The sequence below is a fragment of the Crinia signifera genome, chromosome 8, assembly GCF_055691185.1.
Source record: "Crinia signifera chromosome 8, ASM5569118v1, whole genome shotgun sequence".
NCBI lineage: Eukaryota > Metazoa > Chordata > Amphibia > Anura > Myobatrachidae > Crinia > Crinia signifera.
In genome coordinates, this window is record NC_139224.1 from 3,928,896 (window position 1) to 3,943,730 (window position 14,835).

Below are 14,835 nucleotides of genomic sequence, written 5' to 3' on the forward strand. Positions count from 1 at the left end.
GTTCCGTTTCGTATCTAGGGAAAAGCCACGTGGTTGCGCAGCGATGTACCTTGATCTGTGCGCTAAGAGTAAGCGTTGGGATGAGGCTCATCCAGGTGGATGTGGGGTCCTGGTTCGGCAGTATTGCAGAGGTGGCGTTCCTCCACAAAGGTGGTATTGCCTGTCCTATTCCTACAGAGGAACGCCACCTCTGTAATACTGCCGAACCAGGACCCCACATCCACAACCATCTTTGGGGTGACTCCGACATACAATAACAACGGAGGTAACAGTGGTACATCCATCCCATACCACTATTCACCCATTACCAGGGAGCATTTTCCTTTTGGGCCCAAAAGAGGACAGGACACAGCTGAACTGAGGTGACCTTTTTGGGACTATTCTCCCCCACATACAGAATGCCGCAGCACTAATTTCTTGTATACCTACATTGTATATATTATTTTATTATTAATTCTCTTTTTTCTTAAAGCCATAGGCTTAAAATGTGCACTGATAATATTATCTTTTGAATATTTTTAATCAAAATAAAATATCCATGTTTTAATCCATGTATGATTGAGTGGCACTGTATAGCGCATCCACCTCATTTTGCTTTTTTCGTTGTAAGGGTGTGACACCCCCTTTTCCAGGTTGCAGCTTGGCAAAGCACGCCCCTACTGGCGCCCTTTACAGATACCGAGGTATCTATCTCTGATTCATCCAGGTGGATCAGTGCGATCATACAATGGGACAGTCTCCCCGGCTTATTCTCCTCTGATCTGCGCATTGCGCCACATGCAGTAGCTTGTACTGTCCCCGCCCACCTGCCGCTATGGTGACACAAGGGGCCTTATTCTGGTTTCATCGCTCCCCCGTGTGTTTGCATGGGGGAGCAATGTTTTGTGCTTGTGCAGACGCTGGGTGCGAGCAGGCACAGTGGGGGGGTGTGGGGCGGCAGTGCCTGGCTGCGCCCATGTGAATGCCCAACCTTTACATGCAAACCCTGGGCTTTCCCATGCAAATGGCGTTGTGCCGGGGATGATGGTCGGCAACGTCAACGGATGTCCGCTACCCGCCCTCTTCCCGTACAGGGAACATGAAAAGCGAAGACACCAGACGGAGTATGGTCAGCGATCATCAATTGATTTGGGCCGCGCACCCAAGGCTGCAAATGGATGTTGCAAAAAATGTATTCGCAGCCGTGCGGGGAACTCGGCAAGCGGCGTTACATCCACACGAAAGCATTGTGTGTGGACCAGAATAAGTTCCAAAGGCTGCATCCCCCTGCGCCATCCACTCCCTGCGCAGTCACGGATGTCACTTAGCGGCTGTTCGTGGACAGGAATAGAAGCAGCGGTTACCGCAGGACCGTAGAAGAAGACGGAGGAAGTCACCGGGTTGTGCGCCACGATACCAGCAGCGTTATACTAATGCTACTGTCCTTTCCTGGGGTACAGATGGGCATCTGCATGGCCTCAGACACCCACTGGGACTGTCCTTCGATGCCACCATCGGTTGCACCATCAAAACTTGCGCCTGCTGTATGGCCGGAGCAGATTATACGTCCCAATATTGCCTCCTATGTGAATGAATCTGACCATGTGACCACCACCGGCGTCATGCCCTGACCAACTCCATGTGTCCGCTTAGCCGCCTTCCTGTCACCGATCAGGAACGCCATGGATGGGTCTCATCAGAACTTGGACTACGTTCACATGCGCAGTAATAGAGTCCACAGCTGAACGCGGGATTGTCTGGTGCCGCCTCGGTCAGCCCCGGGTAGGCTCCGCTGTGTTTCCCTCTCCCCGGCGGCGGTTCGCCGTTCCTCCTGTGCTTGCTGCTCTCTGGCTTTCTCCGCTCTGAGGCTGTAGCCGAGGATGTTACCGCAGTAAGGAAACTTCCGAACGGTCTGGTGACTTTCACCAACTTTGTTATTCTTCCTGTCACCTGACTCACGGAGCCTTCTTGTGACGCCTGTCATGGCTTCTGTGAATGCAGCAAATAGCTGTTCGCTTGATATCCAGCTGTGAACAAGATTACAATTGATTAAAGGCATTCTACCTTTACAGCGGCACAATGGCAGACTGTGCGGACACTTTCAATGGCTTGGTTGCCATGGCAATGCCGGTCTCTCGCTCTAACATCTATGCACATTTTCTTTCTTTTAATTTTGAACTCTATGGAGTAAATGTTACAGATCTTTTGTCTGCAGCCGAAGTGAAGGGAAATGTATTTAACGTGAACACACTTTACCGCACACGGCAATCTGGCAACTAATAGCAGCCTACAGGCGGCAGCACCCGTTCTGTACGCACAATGGGGGTTATTCTGGTCGCCACCCATTCACAAGTACAATTGCCTCGCAGGGCCTGCGAATATATGTTACACAGGAACATCCATGTGCAGCCTCAGAGGATCCACCCACATCATTCGATGTTCAGCAACCATCGAATGATGGCGAAGGTGCACGCATATAAATGTGATTCTTAAGTCACTTATATATGCGTGGACGCTAGGAGGGAGTGGGCAGGCAGCTGGCACATGGTGATGTCAGTTAGCCGACCCCCGCACCCACGTCATTGGGGCATTTGCATGAGAACGGAACCCTGGGAGTTCCCATATGCAAATGGCCCAGCCCGCCACCCCCCAACCCATACACTTAGGTGCGTGCACACGGCGAAGACCCTGCGCAAATGCTAGAATAAGGCCCAATGTATCCGGTTACCACAATTTTACTAGGGCTCAGTTAGTAGACCTATAATTATGGGGTCTGACTCGTATAACTAATCTGTGCTGCTGGGGACCCTGCTCCTGTAACTATATAAATCTCAGTCTGCTGCCTCCATTCCCCATCTCACATCACTGCCCCTGTCACATGCAGCCCTGTCCTCACTGACACATCACTCATCTCCTGATATACTCTGTGCTGCTGGGGACCCTGCTCTTCCCACTATATAACTCTCTGTGGCTTGCTGCGGTCTCCATTCCCCCGGAGTACCTGGAGGAAACCCACGCAAGTATGGGGAGAATATACAAGCTCCGCACAGTTCGGGCCATGGTGGGAATCCAACCCATGACCTAAGTGCAGTGAGGCAGTAATGCTAACCATAACACCATCCGTACTGCCCCGTATATATATAACACATGGTGGGAATAGAACCCATGACCTCAGTGCTGTGAGGCAGTAATGCTAACCATAACACCATCCTTACTGCCCCGTATATATAACGCATGGTCGGAATAGAACCCATGACCTCAGTGCTGTGAGGCAGTAATGCTAACCATTACACCGTCCGTACTGCCCCGTATATATAACACATGGTGGGGATAGAACCCATGATCTCAGCGCTGTGAGGCAGTAATGCTAACCATTACACCATCCGTACTGTGTATATATAACACATGGTGGGGATAGAACCCATGACCTCAGTGCTGTGAGGCAGTAATGCTAACCATTACACCGTCCGTACTGCCCCGTATATATAACACATGGTGGGAATAGAACCCATGACCTCAGCGCTGTGCGGCAGTAATGTAACCATTACACCATCCGTACTACCCCGTATATATAACACATGGTGGGGATAGAACCCATGACCTCAGTGCTGTGAGGCAGTAATGCTAACCATTACACCGTCCGTACTGCCCCGTATATATAACACATGGTGGGGATAGAACCCATGACCTCAGCGCTGTGATGCAGTAATGCTAACCATTACACCATCCGTACTACCCCGTATATATAACACATGGTGGGGATAGAACCCATTACCTCAGCGCTGTGCGGCAGTAATGTAACCATTACACCGTCCGTACTGCCCCGTATATATAACACATGGTGGGAATAGAACCCATGACCTCAGCACTGTGCGGCAGTAATGCTATAACTATTACACCGTCCGTACTGCCCCGTATATATAACACATGGTGGGGATAGAACCCATGACCTCAGTGCTGTGAGGCAGTAATGCTATAACCATTACACCGTCCGTACTGCCCCGTATATATAACACATGGTGGGGATAGAACCCATGACCTCAGCGCTGTGATGCAGTAATGCTAACCATTACACCATCTGTACTGCCCCGTATATATAACACATGGTGGGGATAGAACCCATGACCTCAGCGCTGTGATGCAGTAATGCTAACCATTACACCATCTGTACTGCCCCGTATATATAACACATGGTGGGGATAGAACCCATGACCTCAGCGCAGTGAGGCAGAAATGCTATAACTATTACACCGTCCGTACTGCCCCGTATATATAACACATGGTGGGGATAGAACCCATGACCTCAGCGCTGAGAGGCAGTAATGTAACCATTACACCATCCGTACTGCCCCGTTTATATAACACATGGTGGGGATAGAACCCATGACCTCAGTGCTGTGAGGCAGTAATGCTATAACCATTACACCATCCGTACTGCCCGTATATAGAACACATGGTGGGTATAGAACCCATAACCTCAGAGCTGTGAGGCAGTAATGTGACACCATTACACCATCCGTACTGCCCTGTATATATAACACATGGTGGGGATAGTACCCATGACCTCAGCGCTGTGAGGCAGTAATACTAACCATTACACCATCCGTACTGCCCCGTTTATATAACACATGGTGGGGATAGAACCCATGACCTCAGCGCTGAGAGGCAGTAATGTAACCATTACACCATCCGTACTGCCCGTATATATAACAGTAAGGCAGTAATGCTAACCATTACACCATCACACCATTACACAATCCGTAACCATTACATCATCCGTACTGCCCCGTATATATAACACATGGTGGGGATAGAACCCATGACCTCAGTGCTGTAAGGCAGTAATGTAACCATTACACCGTCCGTACTGCCCTGTGTATATAACACATGGTGGGGATAGAACCCATGACCTCAGTGCTGTGAGGCAGTAATGTAACCATTACACCGTCCGTACTGCCCCGTATATATAACACATGGTGGGGATAGAACCCATGACCTCAGCGCTGTGATGCAGTAATGTAACCATTACACCGTCCGTACTGCTCCGTATATATAACACATGGTGGGGATAGAACCCATGACCTCAGTGCTGGGAGGCAGTAATGTAACCATTACACCGTCCGTACTGCCCATGTATATATAACACATGGTGGGGATAGAACCCATGACCTCAGCGCTGTGAGGCAGTAATGTAACCATTACACCGTCCGTACTGCCCCGTATATATAACACATGGTGGGAATAGAACCCATGACCTCAGTGCTGTGAGGCAGTAATGCTAACCATTACACCGTCCGTACTGCCCCGTATATATAACACATGGTGGGAATAGAACACATGACCTCAGCGCTGTGAGGCAGTAATGCTAACCATTGCACCATCCGTACTGCCCCGTATATATAACACATGGTGGGGATAGAACCCATGACCTCAGTGCTGTGAGGCAGTAATACTAACCATTGCACCATCCGTACTGCCCCGTATATATAACACATGGTGGGGATAGAACCCATGACCTCAGTGCTGTGAGGCAGTAATGTAACCATTACATCATCCGTACTGCCCCGTATATATAACACATGGTGGGGATAGAACCCATGACCTCAGCGCTGTGCGGCAGTAATGTAACCATTACACCGTCCGTACTGCCCCGTATATATATAACACATGGTGGGGATAGAACCCATGACCTCAGTGCTGTGAGGCAGTAATGCTAACCATTACACTGTCCGTACTGCCCCGTATATATAACACATGGTGGGGATAGAACCCATGACCTCAGTGCTGTGAGGCAGTAATACTAACCATTGCACCATCCGTACTGCCCCGTATATATAACACATGGTTGGGATAGAACCCATGACCTCATTGCTGTGAGGCAGTAATACTATAACCATTACACCGTCCGTACTGCCCCGTATATATAACACATGGTGGGAAAAGAACCCATGACCTCAGTGCTGTAAGGCAGTAATGTAACCATTACACCGTCCGTACTGCCCTGTGTATATAACACATGGTGGGGATAGAACCCATGACCTCAGTGCTGTGAGGCATTAATGCTATAACCATTACACCGTCCGTACTGCCCCGTATATATAACACATGGTGGGAATAGAACCCATGACCTCAGCGCTGTGCGGCAGTAATGTAACCATTACACCGTCCGTACTGCCCCGTATATATAACACATGGTGGGAATAGAACCCATGACCTCAGCGCTGTGCGGCAGTAATGTAACCATTACACCATCCGTACTGCCCCGTATATATAACACATGGTGGGGATAGAACCCATGACCTCAGCGCTGTGATGCAGTAATGCTAACCATTACACCATCTGTACTGCCCCGTATATATAACACATGGTGGGGATAGAACCCATGACCTCAGCGCAGTGAGGCAGAAATGCTATAACTATTACACCGTCCGTACTGCCCCGTATATATAACACATGGTGGGGATAGAACCCATGACCTCAGCGCTGAGAGGCAGTAATGTAACCATTACACCATCCGTACTGCCCCGTATATATAACACATGGTGGGGATAGTACCCATGACCTCAGCGCTGTGAGGCAGTAATACTAACCATTACACCATCCGTACTGCCCCGTATATATAACACATGGTGGGGATAGAACCCATGACCTCAGCGCTGAGAGGCAGTAATGTAACCATTACACCATCCGTACTGCCCGTATATATAACAGTAAGGCAGTAATGCTAACCATTACACCATCACACCATTACACAATCCGTAACCATTACATCATCCGTACTGCCCCGTATATATAACACATGGTGGGGATAGAACCCATGACCTCAGTGCTGTAAGGCAGTAATGTAACCATTACACCGTCCGTACTGCCCTGTGTATATAACACATGGTGGGGATAGAACCCATGACCTCAGTGCTGTGAGGCAGTAATGTAACCATTACACCGTCCGTACTGCTCCGTATATATAACACATGGTGGGGATAGAACCCATGACCTCAGTGCTGGGAGGCAGTAATGTAACCATTACACCGTCCGTACTGCCCATGTATATATAACACATGGTGGGGATAGAACCCATGACCTCAGCGCTGTGAGGCAGTAATGTAACCATTACACCGTCCGTACTGCCCCGTATATATAACACATGGTGGGGATAGAACCCATGACCTCAGCGCTGTGAGGCAGTAATGTAACCATTACACCATCCATACTGCCCCGTATATATAACACATGGTGGGAATAGAACCCATGACCTCAGTGCTGTGAGGCAGTAATGCTAACCATTACACCGTCCGTACTGCCCCGTATATATAACACATGGTGGGAATAGAACACATGACCTCAGCGCTGTGAGGCAGTAATGCTAACCATTGCACCATCCGTACTGCCCCGTATATATAACACATGGTGGGGATAGAACCCATGACCTCAGTGCTGTGAGGCAGTAATACTAACCATTGCACCATCCGTACTGCCCCGTATATATAACACATGGTGGGGATAGAACCCATGACCTCAGTGCTGTGAGGCAGTAATGTAACCATTACATCATCCGTACTGCCCCGTATATATAACACATGGTGGGGATAGAACCCATGACCTCAGCGCTGTGCGGCAGTAATGTAACCATTACACCGTCCGTACTGCCCCGTATATATAACACATGGTGGGGATAGAACCCATGACCTCAGTGCTGTGAGGCAGTAATGCTAACCATTACACTGTCCGTACTGCCCCGTATATATAACACATGGTGGGGATAGAACCCATGACCTCAGTGCTGTGAGGCAGTAATGCTAACCATTGCACCATCCGTACTGCCCCGTATATATAACACATGGTTGGGATAGAACCCATGACCTCATTGCTGTGAGGCAGTAATACTATAACCATTACACCGTCCGTACTGCCCCGTATATATAACACATGGTGGGAAAAGAACCCATGACCTCAGTGCTGTAAGGCAGTAATGTAACCATTACACCGTCCGTACTGCCCCGTATATATAACACATGGTGGGGATAGAACCCATGACCTCAGCACTGTGAGGCAGTAATGCTAACCATTACACCATCCGTACTGCCTCGTGTATATATAACACATGGTGGGAATAGAACCCATGACCTCAGTGCTGTGAGGCAGTAATGTAACCATTACACCGTCCGTACTGCTCCGTATATATAACACATGGTGGGGATAGAACCCATGACCTCAGTGCTGGGAGGCAGTAATGTAACCATTACACCGTCCGTACTGCCCCGTATATATAACACATGGTGGGGATAGAACCCATGACCTCAGCGCTGTGAGCCAGTAATGTAACCATTACACCGTCCGTACTGCCCCGTATATATAACACATGGTGGGGATAGAACCCATGACCTCAGTGCTGTGAGGCAGTAATGCTATAACCATTACACCGTCCGTACTGCCCCGTATATATAACACATGGTGGGGATAGAACCCATGACCTCAGTGCTGTGAGGCAGTAATGCTAACCATTACACCATCCGTACTGCCCCGTATATATAACACATGGTGGGGATAGAACCCATGACCTCAGTGCTGTGAGGCAGTAATGTTACCATTACACCATCCGTACTGCCCCGTATATATAACACATGGTGGGGATAGAACCCATGACCTCAGTGCTGTGAGTCAGTAATGCTATAACCATTACACCGTCCGTACTGCCCCGTATATATAACACATGGTGGGGATAGAACCCATGACCTCAGTGCTGTGAGGCAGTAATGCTATAACCATTACACCGTCCGTACTGCCCCGTATATATAACACATGGTGGGGATAGAACCCATGACCTCAGCACTGTGAGGCAGTAATGCTAACCATTACACCATCCGTGCTGCCCCGTATATATAACACATGGTGGGGATAGAACCCATGACCTCAGTGCTGTGAGGCAGTATTACACCATCCATACTGCCCCGTATATATAACACATGGTGGGAATAGAACCCATGACCTCAGTGACCTCAGTGCTGTGAGGCAGTAATTACACCGTCCGTACTGCCCCGTATATATATCACATGGTGGGGATAGAACCCATGACCTCAGCACTGTGAGGCAGTAATGTAACCATTACACCGTCCGTACGGCCAGGTATATATAACACATGGTGGGGATAGAACCCATGACATCAGTGCTGTGAGGCAGTAATGTAACCATTATACCATCCGTACTGCCCCGTATATATAACACATGGTGGGGATAGAACCCATGACCTCAGCACTGTGAGGCAGTAATGTAACCATTACACCGTCCGTACGGCCAGGTATATATAACACATGGTGGGGATAGAACCCATGACATCAGTGCTGTGAGGCAGTAATGTAACCATTACACCATCCGTACTGCCCCGTATATATAACACATGGTGGGGATAGAACCCATGACCTCAGTGCTGTGAGGCAGTAATGTAACCATTGCACCATCCGTACTGCCCCGTATATATAACACATGGTGGGGATAGAACTCATGACCTCAGTGCTGTGAGGCAGTAATGTAACCATTACATCATCCGTACTGCCCCGTATATATAACACATGGTGGGGATAGAACCCATGACCTCAGCGCTGTGCGGCAGTAATGTAACCATTACACCGTCCGTACTGCCCCGTATATATAACACATGGTGGGGATAGAACCCATGACCTCAGTGCTGTGAGGCAGTAATGCTAACCATTACACTGTCCGTACTGCCCCGTATATATAACACATGGTGGGGATAGAACCCATGACCTCAGTGCTGTGAGGCAGTAATGCTAACCATTGCACCATCCGTACTGCCCCGTATATATAACACATGGTTGGGATAGAACCCATGACCTCATTGCTGTGAGGCAGTAATACTATAACCATTACACCGTCCGTACTGCCCCGTATATATAACACATGGTGGGAAAAGAACCCATGACCTCAGTGCTGTAAGGCAGTAATGTAACCATTACACCGTCCGTACTGCCCCGTATATATAACACATGGTGGGGATAGAACCCATGACCTCAGCACTGTGAGGCAGTAATGCTAACCATTACACCATCCGTACTGCCTCGTGTATATATAACACATGGTGGGAATAGAACCCATGACCTCAGTGCTGTGAGGCAGTAATGTAACCATTACACCGTCCGTACTGCTCCGTATATATAACACATGGTGGGGATAGAACCCATGACCTCAGTGCTGGGAGGCAGTAATGTAACCATTACACCGTCCGTACTGCCCCGTATATATAACACATGGTGGGGATAGAACCCATGACCTCAGCGCTGTGAGCCAGTAATGTAACCATTACACCGTCCGTACTGCCCCGTATATATAACACATGGTGGGGATAGAACCCATGACCTCAGTGCTGTGAGGCAGTAATGCTATAACCATTACACCGTCCGTACTGCCCCGTATATATAACACATGGTGGGGATAGAACCCATGACCTCAGTGCTGTGAGGCAGTAATGCTAACCATTACACCATCCGTACTGCCCCGTATATATAACACATGGTGGGGATAGAACCCATGACCTCAGTGCTGTGAGGCAGTAATGTTACCATTACACCATCCGTACTGCCCCGTATATATAACACATGGTGGGGATAGAACCCATGACCTCAGTGCTGTGAGTCAGTAATGCTATAACCATTACACCGTCCGTACTGCCCCGTATATATAACACATGGTGGGGATAGAACCCATGACCTCAGTGCTGTGAGGCAGTAATGCTATAACCATTACACCGTCCGTACTGCCCCGTATATATAACACATGGTGGGGATAGAACCCATGACCTCAGCACTGTGAGGCAGTAATGCTAACCATTACACCATCCGTGCTGCCCCGTATATATAACACATGGTGGGGATAGAACCCATGACCTCAGTGCTGTGAGGCAGTATTACACCATCCATACTGCCCCGTATATATAACACATGGTGGGAATAGAACCCATGACCTCAGTGACCTCAGTGCTGTGAGGCAGTAATTACACCGTCCGTACTGCCCCGTATATATATCACATGGTGGGGATAGAACCCATGACCTCAGCACTGTGAGGCAGTAATGTAACCATTACACCGTCCGTACGGCCAGGTATATATAACACATGGTGGGGATAGAACCCATGACATCAGTGCTGTGAGGCAGTAATGTAACCATTATACCATCCGTACTGCCCCGTATATATAACACATGGTGGGGATAGAACCCATGACCTCAGCACTGTGAGGCAGTAATGTAACCATTACACCGTCCGTACGGCCAGGTATATATAACACATGGTGGGGATAGAACCCATGACATCAGTGCTGTGAGGCAGTAATGTAACCATTACACCATCCGTACTGCCCCGTATATATAACACATGGTGGGGATAGAACCCATGACCTCAGTGCTGTGAGGCAGTAATGTAACCATTGCACCATCCGTACTGCCCCGTATATATAACACATGGTGGGGATAGAACTCATGACCTCAGCGCTGTGAGGCAGTAATGCTAACCATTACACCATCCGTACTGCCCCGTATATATAACACATGGTGGGGATAGAACCCATGACCTCAGTGCTGTGAGGCAGTAATGTAACCATTACACCATCCGTACTGCCCCGTATATATAACACATGGTGGGAATAGTAGTAGTAGTAGTACGTTTATTTATAAGGCGCCACAAAGTGTCCGCAGCGCCGTACATAGCAAACAAAAACAAAAAACAAATTACAAGGTAACGTACAGGGTGTGTAGAAAGATACAGTATAAATAGGGGTATAGCTGGTAGAACTAAAATCAGCATCAGTTCAGAAGTAGGTGTCAAAATAGTCAAGGAGACCGAAGATGAAGTAGAGGAAGGGAAGAACAGGACAGGAGCACAGGTGAGGTAATGAGGTAGGGTGAGTACGTGAGGAAGGAGGGCCCTGCTCATAAGAGTTAACATACTAAAAATAGGTGGGTGGACGAACGAAATACAATAGGATAAGTAGGAACGGAGGGGAACGGAGGCAGGATAGGAGGATCAAAAGAGGTTAGGAGGAGGGATAGGCTAGTCGAAAAAAGTGGGTTTTGAGGGAGCGCTTGAAGGAGGTAAGGGAATCAGATAGCCTGATGGGTGGCGGGAGGTTGTTCCAGTGCAGGGGGGCAGCGCGAGAGAAATCTTGGACACGGGAGTGGGAGGAGGTGATTAGGTGAGAGGTCAGTCGGCGGTCAGCGATGGAGCGAAGAGGACGGGAGGGAGTGTGGATAGAGATCAGTGAAGAGAGGTAGGGAGCTGTGGAGGAGGAGAGAGCCTTGTAGGTGGTGGTGAGGAGTTTAAAGAGAACTCGGAAAGGAATGGGGAGCCAGTGAAGAGATAAACAGAGGGGGGAGGCGGAGGTAGAGCGGCGGGAGAGGAAGATGAGCCTAGCAGCAGCGTTAAGAATGGATTGGAGAGGTGCGAGGCGGGTGAGAGGTAGCCCAGAGAGAAGGATGTTGCAGTAGTCAAGGCGGGAGATGACAAGAGAGTGAATGAGAATTTTGGTCGCGTCAGTGGAGAGGAATGGTCTGATGCGTGAGATGTTGCGTAGGTGAAAGCGGCAAGACTGTGAGAGAGCACGAATGTGGGGGGTGAAAGAGAGGGAGGAGTCAATGATGACACCGAGGCAGCGCGTTTGGTTGGTGGACGTGATCTCAGTTTCACCAATGCTGATGGAGATAGTGGGAGAAGAGGGAATAGAACCCATGACCTCAGCGCTGAGAGGCAGTAATATAACCATTACACCATCCGTAGTGCCCACATTTCTTTCATATATTACTGTTTTATGAGACACAATTCGTTCTGTTCTTGATATTGTAAAATGCGAAAAAATAATTTATTAAATAAATAAATAAATCCAGGATCCTCCACCAACGCATTTCAACCCATTAGGTTATTATCAAGGTTTGGTAGTAGAGTAAGGGGTAACTCTGCGCTCACCTTCTAACAACCTCCTCTGTGTGTGCTACCAGGGTTGTTTTGACGTGACCTTATGTGAGTGCAGGATATGAGATGGTTCAGTGACCGTGTGCCCAATAAGATAACAGAATTACAAAAACCAGGTGTAGAATAAACAATGTGTGTTTATTCTGAGCTGTGTGGGTGGTGCCGAGTCCCCGAGGATGGGGGTGTACTGATAGTCTTGGGGGGGGGGAGAGGGAAGGGAATGAATCCCACGCCAATCGTGCCCAGGGTGAGCTGAATGGCTTAATGTGAACAAGTCTGATGTGGATCAGCCGGTTTGAGTTGTCCGCAATCGCTGACAGGGAAGAAACTTAGTGAGTGGATGAGCGCAGATGAAAGCACGGGGGGGGGGGGGGGGGTGTGCTTTCATCCACTCACTAAGTTTCTTCCCTGTCAGCGATTGCGGACAACTCAAACCGGCTGATCCACATCAGACTTTCCACATTAAGCCATTCAGCTCACCCTGGGCACGATTGGCGTGGGATTCATTCCCCTCCCTCTCCCCCCCCCCAAGACTATCAGTACACCCCCGTCCTCGGGGACTCGGCACCACCCACACAGCTCAGAATAAACACACATTGTTTGTTCTACACCTGGTTTTTGTAATTCTGTTATCTTATTGGGCACACGGTCACTGAACCATCTCATATCCTGCACTCACATAAGGTCACATCAAAACAACCCTGGTAGCACATACAGAGGAGGTTGTTAGAAGGTGAGCGCAGAGTTACCCCTTACTCTACTACCAAAGCTACATTTTGAGCTAGGACGGCCCATAACTCAGCAGCCCCTTCATACAGCAGTTATTTGAGCGCCGGCTGAACCCCTTATTATCAAGGTTTGTATAAAGCGGATTCTAAAAATGTACTATAATACCCTTCCCATGAACAGGGGCGGATGGGGACGGCACAGGGCAATAAATAAAATCACACCACAAACTATTCATTTATTAATATTTATACAGAAACCACATATTTCATGGTGCTCTATGAAACGCACCTCTCTTCTCTGATAATTCACACTGCTCATAACCCTCAGTACTGATTTCCAAGAGATGCTGAGAGAGGTATAGGAGCAGGAACATGTCAAACCTCAAACTGCTCATGGACCTCTCATAGGGCCCGAATAAGCTAATACTGCTGTATTTATCTCACATAGGGCCCGAATAAGCTAATACTGCTGTATTTATCTCACATAGGGCCCGAATAAGCTAATACTGCTGTATTTATCTCACATAGGGCCCGAATAAGCTAAAACCTTTTTGTATATGGAACAAATCATGTTGCAATAAAAGTGGAGCAAATGCATTGAAATGGTTTCTGTGCAGGGTAAATACTGGCTGCCTTTGCATTTAACCCACAAATGTTAGACAGGTTTATTATGACACCATTGCCATTTAGGTTCCAGTTTGGGCACATTCCACCCAAATCTAACATTCTGTGCATGTTTTACATCTGCCCCACCAGCAGTGCAGTATGGTTTTGCTCAGGTGTGCACTTACCTGCTTTTTCTTTTGCTTTATTTCCCATAGAACAGGCATGTCCAAACGATGGCCCTCCAGCTGATGCGAAACCACAAGTCCCATCATGCCTTGTCACAGTTTTGCTATAAGGGAATGCTAAAACTATGGCAAAGCATGCTGGGATGTGCAGCCCCACAACAGCTGGAGGGCCATAGCCCGGACCTGCCTGCCATAGAACATATTTGTTAATGCGCAATAGGGAAGACTTATTAAAACTTGGAGAGAAAGTAGCAACCAATCAACTTCTAAAGCATCATACACCCTAGACCAGGGGTGGCCAAACCTGTCCTCAAGATCTGCCAACAGCTCATGCCTTTCAGGCAACCTGTGGATCTGTAGTAGG

At 48.5% G+C, this 14,835-nt stretch overlaps 1 protein-coding gene across 2 annotated transcripts in view; it reads left to right on the top strand.

Annotated features, from left to right (window-relative positions):
• The window catches only part of NCKIPSD (NCK interacting protein with SH3 domain), a 93,037-nt gene that overhangs the window by 49,264 nt on the left and 28,938 nt on the right, over positions 1-14,835 (top strand). The window lies entirely within an intron of this gene.